Source organism: Ranitomeya variabilis, chromosome 1 (genome assembly GCF_051348905.1).
Source record: "Ranitomeya variabilis isolate aRanVar5 chromosome 1, aRanVar5.hap1, whole genome shotgun sequence".
Taxonomy (NCBI): Eukaryota; Metazoa; Chordata; class Amphibia; order Anura; family Dendrobatidae; genus Ranitomeya; species Ranitomeya variabilis.
The window spans coordinates 613,199,774-613,212,206 of NC_135232.1; positions in this window are offsets into that span (position 1 = coordinate 613,199,774).

A 12,433-nucleotide genomic window follows, 5' to 3' on the forward strand; every position below is an offset into this window, starting at 1 on the left:
CCATAATATAGTGACTAGTGATGAGCGAATATACTCGTTACTCGAGATTTCTCGAGCACGCTCGGGTGTCCTCCGAGTATTTTGTAGTGCTCGTAAATTTAGTTTTTATTGCTGCAGCTGAATGATTTACATCTGTTAGCCAGCATAAGTACATGTGGGGATACCCTAGCAACCAGGCAACCCCCACATGTACTTATGCTGCCTAACAGATGTAAATCATTCAGCTGCGGCAATAAAAACTAAATCTCCGAGCACGAAAAAATACTAGGAGGACCCCCGAGCGTGCTCTAGAAATCTCGAGTAACGAGTATATTAGCTCATCACTAATAGTGACACCTCTTTTCCTGTGGGTCTGTGGAGCGCGTATCGCCGCCGTCTATCTTGCTGTGTCACCAAGCATCCTTATGTCTGCTGTGCATGCGCGGGAGCTTTGATACCCGCCATGCTCCCATGCATGCACAGCCTGGACTTGATGGCTGGGTGGCGCTTGTGGAATGTGGCTGTCATGACGCACATGCGCCGTGGGAACAGCCCCATTGGATGGCTGGTGATCACATGAACCTCCATGTGACCAGTCACTATGGATATAATAAGGTCATGTTAGGTGACATGTACACAACCTCCCCTTGAGAAAGCAAGGATAAAACTATTCGAAACGCGCGTCGGGGATCGTGTCATCTGTTTGCTGATAGCTTGATTCTTCTTACATGCATGGGTAAGTTATACTGCCAACAGTTGCATACTTGTTATGGCCACTTGGCATAAGATAGTATATTAGGAATGCTGCTGATTCTTCTTCGTGCCTACAAGTAGTTACTATCTTTTCAATTTCTTATTGGCTGGCAGTTTAAGCATTTCCCCATGCATGTGTTGACTATTCCCCTGTAATTATTACACTAATCACACCACTTAGTTTGGAGACACCTGTTGATACACGTGTGTAGGGGTTATATTAGCTAATTTGCTTATTAATAAAAATTGACCTTTTTCAACCATCATACTCCGTAGTCTCCTTGTCAGTGTGAATAGAGCCTAAGACACCAATACGGTATTGAGCTTTTGATTTCTATCCTTTCCTTCAGATCTATGTCCATATGCTGTAAAAATAAATAATATTTCAGTTTTTGATGCAATTTTCACAATTTCCTGACAAAAACTTAAGGCTATGTAAAAAAATGGTAAATTTGGCACACAATGCAGAAATTTAGTAGGTTACCGCCAAAATAAAGGAATCATACATGTACCGCGCTGGCATAAATAAGGTTAAATGGCGGCCATGCTAAAAAAATATATATTGGTATATTGGGACGCATTTATTGAGATGTTTCAGAATCACCAACCACAGAGTGGCTCAGTAATGATTGGTTGATTTGGACAATTATCGGACGGACGCTTTTCATAAATGGAGCCCATTAGGACTCATTTTATCAAGCATGGCTAATAGAAAAAAATAATTGCCCGTAGTAACCAATCACAGTGCAGCTTTCATTTATCAAAGCTGTTTGAAAAAATGAAAACTGTGCTTTAATTGATCAATCCTACAAAAGCAAGGAAGCCTATGCCAGACAGAATTGAACATTCCTTATTGAAACAAATATAACAAATACAGGTAAAAATAAAGGGGATACGACTGCAAAAATGACTGTCTGCGTGGGAGGTATACTATTCCTAAGCAGGCCAGTGTCATAGTACAGGGAGTTATTCTGGACCTATCAACTAATATATGCTTATGTGGGTATTGCCGTATCAGCTGGAAATAGTGCATCAACAAGGAGTGGAATCCATATACTGACTGTGTCAGTGGAAACTCACAGAGGCAGGTATAATTATACACACAGGCAGAGGCAGGTACAGTCCGGGGCTGAAATTCATCCCTGGCATTTGAAATCGCACAGGCCCATGGTGTCCCCGGCCCCGAGCACCAGATGCGATATATTACTAATATTACCCTGGATGGAGGAAAGGAAGATTTTCTACAAGATCAATATGTCTAATGATACCCGTGGCCTGCTGGGGTAAGTGACGGAGTCAGCGACTTTGTGCTCCTTCACAACTCTTAACAGTATGGGTGTCTTGAGAACAACGATTCTGTTAACAACACAGCAGATAAGGTGGCCCATGACCAGACAGGCCCTTCTGGCATTTGCCAGAATTGCCAGATGGTCAGTCCGGCCCTGGGCAGAGGTATGTGAATAAGGCAAGAAGGCTCGTACTGTATATACGTCTGATAATAAAACAAGCCCAAAATAGAAAAATAAATTGTAGGATTCCTCCACATACTTGCAACCACAGTGGGGGAGTCAATCAGAGGAACACATATGATAAATATAGGACACTCCCAAGACCAACACAAAAAACCAGAAAACGGAGTTCATGTCCAGAGAAAATACAAAATATTTTATTAAATTACAAAACATACTAATACATAACAACAACATGTAAAAATACACTAATATGTATCAAAGTTATAGAAAAGTGGTAAGTAGCACAGATAAAACACAGTACAGCACTCAGGCTGATGCCATATACAAAAAAATATAAATAAATGTATATATCATCTGCGTTAAGCATAGTAAAGTGCAGGTATTCAACTGGGGGGTATAAGTAACTCCATGTGGAGAAGTATCAAGAGCCCTGTACACTGGCTCATGTCACGCCGAAAAAATGATGCATAAATCCCCACCCTGTATTCTTACCCACACAAATGGCACCAGGACCGGACCGCACTGGACGCCCCAACGCGCGTTTCGCGTCGGCTTCTTCGGGGGGCGGTGCTGCTAACTACCCGGCGCTGTGTTTTATGGGGTCCCTGATTATATTGATATCGCCCACCTGTAGCGGCGCATATCCATGTGCAGTCCGGCCGGGAACTGCATCGCGAACGGCATCAAAGATGGCGCTGCGGCTCACCAGCGCGGTCAGGTGACCGCACTGAACCGCAAGCGTCATCAGCCGGCGCCGCCCACAATGCCCCGGGACTAGGACGTCACAGGGCATGCGCACAGTGGTTCAGGTACCTATTATACTACAATGAGGAACGACGGATCGCATAGTGCCTTCCATAAAAGAGGGAGAATATACAAAGGAGCACGGACAGGACCACAACAATTAATAAGAGTGAAAAACGACGATACAGCACCTATTACAAAAAAGGGGGGGGAGGAGTGTAAACATAACTACGCCAGGAACACCAAGTTAATTAAATACAAATAAGAGCAAGGTAACAAACCAAAATGCAGATTTATATATGAACAGTGACCGTATATATAACATACAGTGAATAAGAACATGAATAAAAATAAAACATATATGACTAAAAAAGTGATAAAAGTGATTAGACATTTCATGAAAAAAACGTATTAAAAAAGAAATAAAGATATAAATGTGTATATATATATATATGGTGCTGACAACGTCCGGCTTCTTTTATGATCCCAAGATGTCTTGTAAATTCTGACACACCAACGTGAGCAAGATATGGGAAAGACGCTCATCATTCCTCAGCATGATCTACGGACCATCCAGACCCTCAGCAATCACAACGAAAGCGCCACAACCTAACGTAAGGTACTATATAAAATAAAAAAATACAAGTTAAAAAAGAATAAAAAAAGGGAAGACAGACAGCAACACATACAATAACACACAAAATAATAAAAAAAGGAGAAAAGTTTATCATAAAAAGGAGCTGAAGCTCAGGCTTTCATTCAGGCCAGCAGGGGCCATAGTGTTCAGTACCGCTATCCAGCGGCACTCCCTTTGAGCCAATTTTTGTTTTGCGTCACCTCCTCTTATGCCTACACGAATCCTCTCAATCCCCCATGCTTTTAGATCTTTGGGGTTACATTTATGATGTTTCCGGAAATGTTTCGGGATTGGTTTCAAACTCTCTACATCCTCGACATCACGTGCCGCTATTATGTCTCGTACATGTTCGCGAATGCGAATGCGTAGCTCACGTGATGTTAAGCCGATGTAGACCAGTTTACAGGTACACACTGCGTAGTATACGACATGCGTAGTATTGCATGTGATGTATTGATTTATCCGAAATTGCCGCCTCCCATCTGATGAAGAAAAAGTCAAAGTTCTAATGAGGTTCTTACAGGCGAGGCAACCACCACATGGGAAGAAACCATTCTTTTGTTTCCCTGCCTGGAACGGATCAGGTGTTTTGGCCACATAGTGGCTATGAACAAACATGTCTTTAAAATTATTGCTCCTCCGAGCAGTCATTAGGGGTTGGTCTGACAAAAATCTACCCAGCAAAGGGTCCGTGGCAAGAACGGGCCAGTGTTTTCTTAGGATCTTTTTCATTTCATCCCACTTGTGATTATAGGTCGATATGAATCTTGGTTGTTCATCCCAAGATTTTCCCTGTGTTTTTCGCCTTTCCACCAAAAGGTCATTCCTCCTAGTTTTCTTGGCCCTTAGATACCCCCTCTTTATTGTACGGCCACTGTAGCCACGCTCCTTAAACCGCTCCCCAAGGTCCACAGCCTGCCTCTCAAAGAGTGTATCAGAGGCACAGATCCTCCGAGCCCGAAGGAACTGGCCGATGGGGATGGCTCTTATCGTGGAGGGTGGATGGGACGAGGTGGAATGCAACAGGGCATTCACCGATGTTTCCTTCCTATACATATCAGTATAGATATAGCCGTTAGTTTGTACTCTCAATGTTATGTCTAGGAAGGAGATCTCGTTAGTATGATAAGTATAGGTGAGTCTGATGTTGGAGCCGTTGTCGTTCAATCCCACCATAAATTCCTGTAACTCCAGGACAGGGCCATGCCATATAAACAGGACATCATCTATATATCGGTACCATCCAAGAATTTGGGGGGCGGACTGTGCGCCCTCCTGGAACACCTCTCGTTCCCAATAACCAAGAAATAAATTTGCGTAAGATGGCGCACAGGCCGCCCCCATGGCAGTGCCCTGTCTCTGGAGAAAAAATCGATCCTTAAAAACAAAAAAATTATGTGTCAGGATGAACTCCAGCAGCTCCAACACCAGCTCACGTAAATCAGGATCCAGATTGCTGGACTCAAGGTAGAATCTGGCAGCCCTCATCCCATCCACATGGCGGATGCTAGTATATAATGACTCAACATCCGCCGTGACTAATAACATGTCTTTCTCCACGACAAGGCCATCTACCCGTCTCAGGACGTCCGTGGTGTCCCTGACATAGGAGGGCAGAGTCTCAACCTGTGGTTTGAGATAGTATTCAATAAATTTACATGTCGCGTCACACAGCCCTCCCATGCCAGAGACAATCGGACGTCCAAGAGGAGAGATCAGGTCTTTGTGGACCTTGGGAAGTAGGTAGAAAGTGGGTACCACGGGGTGCTGAACCAGTAGACCACCCAAGATTTTCTTGCTGATGATCCCCCTCTCGAAAGCCATCTCTAGGATATTTTGTAACTGAAATTGGAATTTAGTAAGAGGGCACTGTTGTAATGGGGTATATGTGTCCCTATTTTTTAGTTGTCGAAAAGCCTCCTTTTCGTACCTCTCCACGGGCCAGATGACAACATTTCCCCCCTTGTCCGCCGGTTTTATTACCACATCATCCCACATCTTAATTTCCTGTATAGCCTCTCTCTGTGCAATGGTGAGATTGTCCCTTTTTTTGAAATTAGTAATTTTATTGAAATCCTCTATTACCAATTTGGTGAAGATTTCCACCTGTGGGCACAGGGACAAGGGGGGAAAAGTGGTACATCTAGCAGATATAGAAGGTGGAGAGGCACTTACCCCTTCATCAGAGGACTCTTGTTCCAATTCTTCCAAATTTTTGAGGGCCTCTAGTTCAATTGGGTCAGTCACTGCAGCACTTCCTGAGGAGCGTAGATGAAGTCTCTTAAGAATAATTTTTCGGGCATATAGGTGTAAGTCCTTTAGTGCTATAAAAAAATCAAAATTATTGCAGGGAGAAAAAGAAAGACCTAATTCCAACACTTGTTTTTGAGATGCAGAGAGAGCATGAGTAGACAGGTTGATTACCTCAAGTACATTTGTTTTTGATTTCTTATCCATTGAAGGAGATGTATTTATTTTTCGTTTGTTCCTGAGGCGTCCCTCTCTCCAATCATTATTTCTCTCTGCATCTCTTTTTGTCCAACCTGGTCTAATATTCTCCATTCTCTGTGTCCTTTCCTCAGTCGAGGAAACGGAAGAGATGGACATGGACCGACTTCTTGATAAATTTTTATTATAAGGCCGTCTGTTATGCCACTTATATATTCTCCCTTGCTGACGATCAGCCAAATCACGTTGGTATTTTTTGGTTTTGTTCTGTACCACTTCAGTTTCCCATTTTTTTAAAACTAAATCAACTTCTTCTTTAAATTTCACTGCTGCTTCACCAATAAGACATCTGTTAATCTCCTCTTGTGTGGTATTTAATTCAACATCTAGTTCTTTAAGTTGTCTCTCGTTATGTTTAGAAAGTAATTCCATAAACCTTTTGGAGCACAGGGAGGCTGCTTCCTCCCACTGCTCAACTAATTCAGTGTCATTAACCACAAAAGAGGGGAACACTTGAACACGTAACCCCCTAGGGACCAAACCACACCCAATATATCGCTCCAGGAAGGCTCTGTTCCACCACAGACGGGTACGTTTATTGAGAAGATCTTTATATTTGTTCGTGAGGCCACTTGTATCTCCAAATTTAAAATCAGCTGTACTACCACCACTTTCACTAAACACTTGATCAAGCTAATTTAGCCACGCTTTTTCGCGTTCACGGAAATCCATTTTTTCCAGATTGGTTACTGTGAAAACACAGACAACACGATAATAAAACAAGCCCAAAATAGAAAAATAAATTGTAGGATTCCTCCACATACTCGCAACCACAGTGGGGGAGTCAATCAGAGGAACACATATGATAAATATAGGACACTCCCAAGACCAACACAAAAAACCAGAAAACGGAGTTCATGTCCAGAGAAAATACAAAATATTTTATTAAATTACAAAACATACTAATACATAACAACAACATGTAAAAATACACTAATATGTATCAAAGTTATAGAAAAGTGGTAAGTAGCACAGATAAAACACAGTACAGCACTCAGGCTGATGCCATATACAAAAAAATATAAATAAATGTATATATCATCTGCGTTAAGCATAGTAAAGTGCAGGTATTCAACTGGGGGGTATAAGTAACTCCATGTGGAGAAGTATCAGGAGCCCTGTACACTGGCTCATGTCACGCCGAAAAAATGATGCATAAATCCCCACCCTGTATTCTTACCCACACAAATGGCACCAGGACCGGACCGCACTGGACGCCCCAACGCGCGTTTCGCGTCGGCTTCTTCGGGGGGCGGTGCTGCTAACTACCCGGCGCTGTGTTTTATGGGGTCCCTGATTATATTGATATCGCCCACCTGTAGCGGCGCATATCCATGTGCAGTCCGGCCGGGAACTGCATCGCGAACGGCATCGGCCAGTTCCTTCGGGCTCGGAGGATCTGTGCCTCTGATACACTCTTTGAGAGGCAGGCTGTGGACCTTGGGGAGCGGTTTAAGGAGCGTGGCTACAGTGGCCGTACAATAAAGAGGGGGTATCTAAGGGCCAAGAAAACTAGGAGGAATGACCTTTTGGTGGAAAGGCGAAAAACACAGGGAAAATCTTGGGATGAACAACCAAGATTCATATCGACCTATAATCACAAGTGGGATGAAATGAAAAAGATCCTAAGAAAACACTGGCCCGTTCTTGCCACGGACCCTTTGCTGGGTAGATTTTTGTCAGACCAACCCCTAATGACTGCTCGGAGGAGCAATAATTTTAAAGACATGTTTGTTCATAGCCACTATGTGGCCAAAACACCTGATCCGTTCCAGGCAGGGAAACAAAAGAATGGTTTCTTCCCATGTGGTGGTTGCCTCGCCTGTAAGAACCTCATTAGAACTTTGACTTTTTCTTCATCAGATGGGAGGCGGCAATTTCGGATAAATCAATACATCACATGCAATACTACGCATGTCGTATACTACGCAGTGTGTACCTGTAAACTGGTCTACATCGGCTTAACATCACGTGAGCTACGCATTCGCATTCGCGAACATGTACGAGACATAATAGCGGCACGTGATGTCGAGGATGTAGAGAGTTTGAAACCAATCCCGAAACATTTCCGGAAACATCATAAATGTAACCCCAAAGATCTAAAAGCATGGGGGATTGAGAGGATTCGTGTAGGCATAAGAGGAGGTGACGCAAAACAAAAATTGGCTCAAAGGGAGTGCCGCTGGATAGCGGTACTGAACACTATGGCCCCTGCTGGCCTGAATGAAAGCCTGAGCTTCAGCTCCTTTTTATGATAAACTTTTCTCCTTTTTTTATTATTTTGTGTGTTATTGTATGTGTTGCTGTCTGTCTTCCCTTTTTTTATTCTTTTTTAACTTGTATTTTTTGATTTTATATAGTACCTTACGTTAGGTTGTGGCGCTTTCGTTGTGATTGCTGAGGGTCTGGATGGTCCGTAGATCATGCTGAGGAATGATGAGCGTCTTTCCCATATCTTGCTCACGTTGGTGTGTCAGAATTTACAAGACATCTTGGGATCATAAAAGAAGCCGGACGTTGTCAGCACCATATATATATATATACACATTTATATCTTTATTTCTTTTTTAATACGTTTTTTTCATGAAATGTCTAATCACTTTTATCACTTTTTTAGTCATATATGTTTTATTTTTATTCATGTTCTTATTCACTGTATGTTATATATACGGTCACTGTTCATATATAAATCTGCATTTTGGTTTGTTACCTTGCTCTTATTTGTATTTAATTAACTTGGTGTTCCTGGCGTAGTTATGTTTACACTCCTCCCCCCCCTTTTTTGTAATAGGTGCTGTATCGTCGTTTTTCACTCTTATTAATTGTTGTGGTCCTGTCCGTGCTCCTTTGTATATTCTCCCTCTTTTATGGAAGGCACTATGCGATCCGTCGTTCCTCATTGTAGTATAATAGGTACCTGAACCACTGTGCGCATGCCCTGTGACGTCCTAGTCCCGGGGCATTGTGGGCGGCGCCGGCTGATGACGCTTGCGGTTCAGTGCGGTCACCTGACCGCGCTGGTGAGCCGCAGCGCCATCTTTGATGCCGTTCGCGATGCAGTTCCCGGCCGGACTGCACATGGATATGCGCCGCTACAGGTGGGCGATATCAATATAATCAGGGACCCCATAAAACACAGCGCCGGGTAGTTAGCAGCACCGCCCCCCGAAGAAGCCGACGCGAAACGCGCGTTGGGGCGTCCAGTGCGGTCCGGTCCTGGTGCCATTTGTGTGGGTAAGAATACAGGGTGGGGATTTATGCATCATTTTTTCGGCGTGACATGAGCCAGTGTACAGGGCTCTTGATACTTCTCCACATGGAGTTACTTATACCCCCCAGTTGAATACCTGCACTTTACTATGCTTAACGCAGATGATATATACATTTATTTATATTTTTTTGTATATGGCATCAGCCTGAGTGCTGTACTGTGTTTTATCTGTGCTACTTACCACTTTTCTATAACTTTGATACATATTAGTGTATTTTTACATGTTGTTGTTATGTATTAGTATGTTTTGTAATTTAATAAAATATTTTGTATTTTCTCTGGACATGAACTCCGTTTTCTGGTTTTTTGTGTATATACGTCTGGTTGTGTACAGAGATTCCACACACATGCTGTTGTAGTGTCGGACTGGGGTGCCAAGGGCCCTCCAGTAACATTGACTTTGGGGGCCACTTTTCATCTGCATACAAATATTACACTACCCTCGTTCACAAATGTACCTATATCTCGGGTAGTTTGATGAATGAATGATGAGATGTTTTTTAGTGTACAGAGTAAATCAAGTGAATTATGGCAAGTACTACTTGTACAGTGGGGTTGGGGGCCCACCGGGGGATTCCCCTGTTAGGCCGGCGTCACACTCAGCGTAGGGAAATACGGTCCGTATTTTACATGCGTAATATGCAGAAATGTTCCTTGAACAGTGATCCGTATGTCATCCGTAGGCAGGGTGTGGCAGCGTATTTTGAGCATATAAACCTCCGTATGTAATCCGTATGGCATCCGTACAGCGAGATTTTCTCGCCGGCTTGCAAAACGGACATACAATGGATCCATGGGCTCATATATTCATGAAAACATATACAGTCTAGCATGAGAAAATATTCAGAAAAATTCCCACGCTCGAGTTCATATGAGTTTATGCCAGCAGGGGGCGCAGCACCACAAGTCTAGGTAGCTACGTTCCCCTTCTTCCATTCATTCCCCAGATTTTACAGGCAGGAGCACAGCTGAATTAGCAGAGCTCCTGGCTGTAAAAATATTTAACCCCTTCAGATGGATTTACAGCGTGGGACAAGACTGTTAGGCTAAGTGCACACGTCGCAGAATTGCCGTAGAAATTTCCACGGCAATTCTGCAACTCCTGCCGCGGGTATATCGCATGCGGAATTGGCATGCATATTCCTGCTAAAAACTAGCGTTTTGCAAGCATAATTAGCTTGCTGTCATGTCGGACGCTGTTCAGACCAGGTCGTCCGACAGACAGCGGTAATTCCGCTTTTGACCACTATTCACTCATTGGCGTCTGCTCGATTTTGTCTAGCTGTTCCGGGGTTAATTTACCTGATCCTCGGATTGGAAGCTGGGCCATTTCCATGGCCTTTAAATAGTTCTCCTGATCATTGGGCGTCGCCGATTATAGCTTCTGTCTTGTGCGTTGTTATCTCGGTCTGGAGTGGAGAGCTGGTTGTTGGAGATTCGTTGCTGGTGGTGTATTTTCCTTTGTCTTATTTACTCCTTCCTATATTTGTATTTATTTTGCCCTGCACATTTATAGTGTATTCCTGAGTGTCTGCGGCGTGGTGTATATTTTCCTTTATCCTTGTCTGTGCTAACTGTGGGTATTTAAGTATTACCTCTTCACTGGGTGGTGGGTGGAGGTCTCAGCCTAGGGCTGAGCTCAGGAGTTAGGGTGAGGTTCGAGGCCTGAACATGCACACCATCAGTGTAAACTTCAGGTAGAGGGTCAGTCAGGATTTCCCTAGTCTTAGGAAAATTGCAGGAGCCCGGGTTATTAGCTCTCGCTCACCAAGTCTCTCCCTGACACTTGCAGAATGCTAGCGTTTTCCAAGCGATCTGTAGCATCGCTTGGAAAACTGATTGACAGGTTGGTCACACTTGTCAAACATAGTGTTTGACAAGTGTGACCAACTTTTTACTATTGATGCTGCCTATGCAGCATCAATAGTAAAAAGATATAATGTTAAAAATAATTTTATTTTAATTCTTTTTTTTTAACAATAATATGGTGCACAGTCCTTGGAGGAGAGTCTCCTCTCCTCCACCCTGGGTACCAACCGCACATGATCTGCTTACTTCCCTCATGGTGGGCATAGCCCCATGCGGGAAGTAAGCAGATCAATGCACTCCTAGGTGTGCGGAATCCCCACTATTCCGCAAATTTAATGAACATGCTGCGTTTTTTTCTGGAATGCGATTCCGCTCAGGAAAACAACGCAGCATGTGCACAAAAAATGCGAATTGCATTCTATTAAATAGGATGCTTAATATGAGCGTTTTATCGTGGTTTTATAGCATTTTTATAGCGAAAAAAACGCGAAAAATCTGCTACGTGTGCACACAGCCTAAGGATGGAAGGTATGGAATATTGTTGATTTTTTATTTTAACTTTGTTTCAGGTGACAAGGGTCTTCAATTGGATTGAGTACAATAAACTATTACAACACCCTGTGTCTTTATTTCATTAAAATACTTTTTTCCTAATGTGTGTGTGTTTTATTAACCATTTCATACTATTGGATTAATAATGGATAGGTGCCTTATTGACATTTCTCCATTATTAACCAGGCTTAATGTCACCTTACAATAGCAAGGTGACATTAACCCCTCATTACCCCATATCCCACCGCTACAGGGAGTGGGAAGAGAGTGGCCAAGTGCCAGAATAGGTGCATCTTCCAGATGTGCCTTTTCTGGGGTGGCTGGGGGCAGATGTTTTTAGCCACGGGGGGCCAATAACCATGGACCCTCTCCTGGCTATTATCTGCCCTCAGTCACTGGCTTTACCACTCTGGCGGAGAAAATTGCGTGGGAGCCCACGCCAGTTTTTTTCTGGGATTTAACCCTTTATTTTAACAGCTACAGCGCCCAAAGTTTGCACACACACACTACTAACAGTAGTGAGGAATATGCAAAAAAAAAAGCGATATGAGATGGTTTACTGTATGTAAACCATGTCTCATATCATGTCGGGTTTGTGAAGGAGAAAGGAAAAAGCCGGCAATTGAAGTACCGACTTTTATGATATCTAGCGCTGTCTGAAATATAAATATATATATGTGTCTCACTGATATATATATATATATATAT